The sequence below is a fragment of the Candoia aspera genome, chromosome 12 (genome assembly GCF_035149785.1).
Source record: "Candoia aspera isolate rCanAsp1 chromosome 12, rCanAsp1.hap2, whole genome shotgun sequence".
Taxonomy (NCBI): domain Eukaryota; kingdom Metazoa; phylum Chordata; class Lepidosauria; order Squamata; family Boidae; genus Candoia; species Candoia aspera.
Window position 1 is genome coordinate 18,022,898 of NC_086164.1, and position 7,309 is coordinate 18,030,206.

Sequence of the window (7,309 nt, forward strand, 5' to 3'; positions counted from 1 at the left end):
CCATCTCCTGGTTTTTAGCCCAACCAGATGGTGCTGGAGGACAAAAGACATCCTTCCATTTGTTGAATTTAAATGAGTCTTTCTTTCCAGTGTGTAATGATGATCTTAATTAATTATCCAGACATCTCTGCCCAACTATTTAAATCCCATGTACTGTAAATGGATTGGATACAGTGCTTTCTGGGTACATATGTTATTTTTGCTGCTTTTTGTTTCATTGTCCCCCAAGCCAGGCACTCTAATTTCCCCTTGCAATTAACACACAAGGAAGGTTACCTGGGCAAGCTTCAGAATCCCAGGGATTCATGCCAGCGTTCACATCTTTTCTTTTATAGCGAGCAGCCAGTTACATTCATTCTTTCAAAAGGCACCACATTCAAGCCAAAAGCTAGCTCTTGGCAGTGGGGGGGACCTTGAATGGAGTTTGCAAGCACACAAAAGGATTTCACCCCCACCCTTCCAATTTGTTCTACGGCTTCGCTACCGTTTTTCTTGTCAGTTCTCCTTAGGTGAAAATGTGGGTATAGGAGAGGGAGGGAATTAAACTCCAGGGAAAAAGATATTTCCAAGGAAAACAGGGGCACTGTTCTGCTTATTTCCAAGAGGTTTTCCCTAGCCAAAACCCCCTTACCCCTGAGGCATTTTTGCTGTGAAAGATGTAATAGGCAACAGATATTTGCATGGAAATAATATTCTCTCTTACGCCCAGTAATTGGATTACTGCCATCACACCAGGCCAGTGACAGCAAAATGAGATACATCTCTCATCCCCTTTAATTGCTGATTTGGTCAGCGTTGATAAAATATTTGCATATGGGCAGGGCTGGAATCTGTCAGTTGGCCTGAATGCCTACAAATATTGCAAATTAGCAAATGTATTAAAGGGGGGGGGGTCAGAAACCAATAGGTCTTTTATTTCCCTTTTTTCTCTCTCTTTTTTATTTGTTAGATATTTTAACTTTTATTCATTTTGCTTCATCTATCTTTTTTCCCCCTTTTATCAACATATAAGCACCAGATCCATGAATGAATGAATATCTTTATTACGGTCTTTGACCAGCCTTTACAATAAAATAAAATAGTTTAATCCAACAATTTGTTGTCAGGGAAAATGAACATAATAAAACAGTGAAGCAATATATCTAATTAAAAGATCCATGGAAGCAGCAGGGGTCTACCACACTAGGCAGGACTCGAGGTGCAGACTGTGCAGAGAGGCCTCAGAGACAGTCCAACCCATAGTGGCAGGTTGTAAGACGCAGGCAGGAACAGCATACACTGAACAGCACAACCCAGTAGCTGGCATTGTGTACAGGAACATCTGCACAGAGTACGGGCCAGACCCTCCCAAGTCCAGATGGGAGACTCCACAGAAGGTCGTGGAGAATGACAGGGCTAAGATCCTGTGGGACTTCCAGATCCAGACGGACAGGCAGGTACTGGCCAATCAACCAGACATCGTGATAGTAGAGAAGGACCAGAAGACAGCAGTGGTGATAGATGTAGCGGTGCCAAGTGACAGCCACATCAGGAAGGAGCATGAGAAGCTGGAGGAGTCCCAGGACCTGAAGGAGGACCTAGATAGGATGTGGAAAGTGAAGGCCAAAGTGGTCCCGGTGGTGGTAGGGGCACTTGGGGCTGTGACCCCCAAGCTGGGAGAGTGGCTCCAACAGATCCCAGGAGCAACATCAGAGCTCTCTGTCCAGAAGAGTGCAGTGCTAGGAACAACCAAGATCCTGTGCAGAACCCTCAAACTCCCAGGCCTCTGGTAGAGGACCCAAGGCTGAGGAAGACACACACCACCCATAGGGGTGAGAAGGGATTTTTTTGATATATATATATATACAATACAATGGAGATTTTGATATTAAGTAATTGGCTTAATAGGGACGTGGTGGCACTGCGGGTTAAACCTCTGAGCTGCTGAGCTTGCTGATTGGAAGGTCGGCAGTTCGAATCTGCGTGACGGGGTGAGCTCCCGTTGCTAGTCCCAGCTCCTGCCAACCTAGCAGTTCGAAAACATGCAAATGTGAGTTGATTAATAGGTACTGCTTCAGCGGGCAGGTAACGGCGTTCCATTTAGTCATGTCAGCCACATGACCACAGAAGTGTCTACGGTCAAATGCCGGCTCTTCGGCTTTGAAACAGAGATGAGCACCGCCCCCTAGAGTCGGACACGACTGGACTTAATGTCAAGGGAAACCTTTACCTTTACCTTTAATTGGCTTAATACTGAAACCATTATCATAAAACCAATACTTTGAACCGAGTGGCAGCAGTTCTCTTTTTAATGTTAAGTTTGGATGGAAAGCCAGATAACTTTATGCTTGCAATATTGACATCCTACACTGTAACTAATATTGAAATTTTTTTTTACTATTTTCAATACTTCAAGCTTTCTAAATAATAGAATGTTAATAATCTAATCATATTAATCATAACCCTTTATTCCCAAGCTATTTTTTTCTACTTTTATAATATAATCCATAAACGGACTCCAGTCTTTAATAAAAGCCTCTGTAGATTTCTCTCTTGTTAGACCTGTCTGTTTTGACACCTCCACCAAGTCCATAACTTTAAATATCCAGTCTTCAACAAGTGGAACTTCTTTATTTTTCCATTTCTGTACATATAATAATCTTGCCACAGTGATCATATACAACAATGGGACACCATGCTTTTTACTCAGTTCTTCTTCCATAAACCCTAATAAGTACAATTCTGGTTTCATCTGAGAAGGGATTCCTATTATTTTCACCAATGTCCTGGGATCACCAACCAACATTTTTTGGCCACTTCTCATGTCCATGTAGTGGCAATGCAGAAGACCATTGTATTAAGAGAAGTTTAAGTGACATATTTTGATTTCTCCTTCATATTTAGGAAAGTATAGAAGTTTAAGAGTTTGTTTTGAGCTATGTTTAACCTGCTTGTTTTTCACTCTTGTTTGAAAAAGAGGGGAGAAAAGAGAAAACCCCAAAATTGTTTTTGTTAAGCACTAGCTTATCTGTATAGCTTCCCAGGCTCTTGGATTATGTCATAAACAGGTGCTCCAGATCCTGGGAACTGTCCAGTCAAGGTCAGATCCTGCAGTCTCTGTACCATGGAAGCAGGGTCACGAGTTTTAGGGCCAGACTTTGAGAAAAACCTGAGGATTGCCTCTTGAGTTGGGAGCTTCTGCACCAACCTGAGCGCTGGATGCTGGGGAAACTGAGCTGCTCTGGGTTATCTCCACTGTCTTTATTCAGGAGCGCCTGACAGCCTATGGGAGATTGGGTATCATCTTGCTTGGCATGTTATGATTTTTCTTTCTTTGTGTTATGCTGTTTATGCTTCTGTTTAATCTGCCTAAACTGTGTTTCTGTTTAAATCTGTTTGCTTAAGTTAATAATAAAGCTTAACATCTTTTTACTCACCAGTGGACTTATTGTCTCTGGATCCAAAAGAGCCAAATATCTGGGCACCTAATCACTGCCTGGACACTTGGCAGAACAGTCCACCACATATGATAATAGGTGCCATCCCCTTTTCCGTATTTCCAACGTGTACTTGAAATGTTCTTATACATTGTTGACAGTTCCACAGGTGTGAAGCCCCACCCCTTTCTGTGTGTGTTGCACAAGTGATATGTGTTAAAAGAGGCAGAGCTTTGATGGCCTGATCACAGCTCTCATTTTGAAACTAGTGGCAGTCACTGTGGACCCCCTTGATGTCAATTACCCTTGTGAAGCCTGGTTTCCTCTCTCTTTTAACAAGCTTTCTAGGTACCAGCAAAGATTTGCAAGTTTTCTAAACTACCAGAAACTGAATTCACCTCTTTTAGTTCAGTTTTGGCAGCAAGAAACCTTGCAGAAGAATTTTCTGTTCAGGTTTTGAATAGCTCCAGACCTCCTCAGCTTGTTCCAAAAAAAATCAAAATGTATTTTATGGTCCAAGATCAAACACAATAAAAGACCAGCATACAATGCAGTAACTATAAAAAGAAAAATTTAAATTGCGAGAAAATCCTACAGCAATTAGCACCTAACAATTGATAGCATAAGGGAGGAACCAGACCGTTTCTAACATAAGAATTTTGCAAGTTAGAGGTTTCTGGAGAGTGGTAACAGGCTCCTGGTTACGATGGTAATTAGCGTTATTAACACTTAGAATTATTAAACTTAATCGCCATTGGGTGTGTGATGGACATTTTAGTAGCACACGTGAGACAGATTCTACCTCTGAGTCTGAAAAGAAATAAGTTTGACTCATATGGGACACTTATACATCTACTGGTTGTTTTCCTAATAGGTAGGGCTCCAATTTGGGCCAAAGTAAATTGTCTCCTACGTGGAGGATATAAGATGTTATAGAAATATCCAGGGATCAGCCAGGGAGGAGGGGCAGTCGTGCTATGAAAGGAGACTTTGGCTCTGTTATTTTGGATATCTGGATCCCAGATCCTCTGCTTTAGTTCAGTCAAGGTTTTATCAAGGCCCAAAGCAGGTGGGACTGACAAGGTAAGATCACAATATTCCAAATCGTCATTAATTTGACTTCTTCATTTGGAAGGGAACCTATCCAGCAAGGTGAGATGAACTAAGGAAGGTTTTGCTTATCCCAAGTGCAAGTTATGTGGGTCTCCTGCCACACAGGTAGTCCTAGTTTAGCAACCAGAATTGGGAGCAGCAACTCGGTTGTTAAGCGAAGTGGTCGCTAAGTGAAACATCATGATTTTATGAGCTTACTTCAGCTTTCCTTTGCTTTAGAGACCTACGTAGGTTGTAACTGTGAGGACTGGTCACAATGCTACTTTTTCATCACCGTTGTAACTGCAAATGGTCACTAAATGAGACAGTTGCTAAAAAGGACTACCTGTATTTGAAACCTACCTCTCCTTGCCTTAGTATCTTATATATATCCTGTAGAAATAGTCAGTATGACAAAGTGTTGGTTAATGACCTGTTAGAGCCAGATACTGGTCTAGCTTCAGCCAAAAAATCTGCTTGATGGATTGTGGCCAGTCATGAGTTTTCATCTTAATATATCTCAGCGGGTTGCTGTTGTGGGAAAAAATTGAGGTGTGAATGCTGTGTATGCAATCTTGAGGAAGGTGGAATATAAATCTACGGACTAAAAATGAGTGTACTGGATTCTTATGCCACTTAAAAAGACTTATATCATATCCCTATTAGGCATTTTCTCCTAACAGCAATCTTGCAAGGGGATTGAAGTCTGTGGGAGAGCAGGGAGAGGTCAAAAAAATCAAGATGGCATGCATGGCCATGCAAGTAAGGACCTGCCCCCCTTCCATATGCATTGCATGCATGATGCATGTTTAAAAGAGGGAGGGTTTCAAACGCACAGTTCCAGCTGCCATCTTGGTTTTTTTGACACCTCTTTTAAACAAGTGTGACTCAACAGATAAGTCAGGATCACTGATCCTGATTATTTATTCTCCAGGGGTATGTCATCAGCATTTCATTGTATCAAACAAAGATTAAGGGATAATTCAGTACAGGAATTAACAGCTAAAGACAAAGTATTCTGTTTTGTATCTTTTGGCATTAATTACAGATATATTTTTCAACTCCCTAAATATTTGGATAGCTTGTACTTAAGTAAATACAGAATAGCTTTCTCAAAAGCCAGATTAAATGTATCGCCATCAAATATGCTATATGGTAGATTTCAAAAAATTCCCATCTCTCAAAGATTTTGTCCCTGTAACAATACTGATCCTGAACCATTGGATTATATTTTACTGTACTGTGAATTTTATTAAGAGTCTTCAGCAGGAAATTGTCTGGCCTATTTTAAAATATAAACCAGCAAGGGATACTTCTGAGTATGTAAAAATTTAACTTGCAGAAGAAAATCCTGCGATCACAGTGGCACAGCCAGATTTTTAACTTTGTCTATAAAAACAAGGTTTTTAGTAACAGATCAATGATTTGGGCTTTTAAGTGTATCATGAAATATTTATTAAATATTTTATCTGTTAAATTGTTTTATTTAATGTCAAGTTTAGATTATATTTGTGACTTGTTTTGGGGCCTATTGCCTGTAAAATAAAGCTTGATTGATTGATTGATACCTGGCCCATGAATGACCTTGTGGGAGAGGATTCTGCTTTCAGATTTCTTTCTGAAGGTAACATCCCTGTTGCTTGTGGAATGGGGCATCAAACTCTGTAAAGGAACTTAGGGCTGACCTTGGGGAAGCTGAGGGGGGATTTAGAGAAGAGATTACACAGTCCAGAGACAGAAGGAAGCATTAGACAGAAACTCAAACTAACCCCACCTGATTTTGTTAGTATTGTTGTTGTTTATTCGTTTAGTCGCTTCTGACTCTTCGTGACTTCATGGACCAGCCCACGCCAGAGCTTCCTGTTGGTTGTCAACACCCCCAGCTCCCCCAGGGATGAGTCCGCCACCTCTAGGATATCATCTATCCACCTTGCCCTTGGTCGGCCCCTCTTCCTTTTGCCCTCCACTCTCCCCGGCATCAGCATCTTCTCCAGGGTGTCCTGTCTTCTCATTAGGTGGCCAAAGTATTTCAGTTTTGCCTTGAATATCATTCCCTCAAATGAGCAGTCTGGCTTTATTTCCTGGAGGATGGACTGGTTTGATCTTCTTGCAGTCCAAGGCACTCTCAGAATTTTCCTCCAACACCAAAGCATCGATCTTCCTTCTCTCAGCCTTCCTTATGGCCCAGCTCTCGCAGCCATATGTTACTATGGGGAACACCATTGCTTTAACTATGCGGGCCTTTGTTGTCAGTGTGATGTCTCTGCTCTTAACTATTTTATTGAGATTTGTCATTGCTCTTCTCCCAAGGATGAAGCGTCTTCTGATTTCCTGACTGCAGTCAGCATCTGCAGTAATCTTCGCACCTAGAAATACAAAGTCTTTCACTGCTTCTACATTTTCTCCCTCTATTTGCCAGTTATGAATCAAGCTGGTTGCCATAATCTTGGTTTTCTTGAGGTTTAGCTGCAAGCCAGCGTTTGTTCTGTTCCATGGTCTGTTCTTACTGTTGCTACTTGGTCGTTATACAGATTCTTCAGGAGGCATACAAGATGACTTGGTATCCCCATACCACTAAGAACTTGCCACAATTTGTTATGGTCCACACAGTCAAAGGCTTTAGAATAGTCAATAAAACAGAAATAGATGTTTTTCTGAAACTCCCTGGCTTTTTCCATTATCCAGCGGATATTGGCAATTTGGTCTCTAGTTCCTCTGCCTTTTCTAAACCCAGCTTGTACATCTGGCAATTCTCGCTCCATGAATTGCTGAAGTCTACCTTGCAGGATCTTGAGCATTAC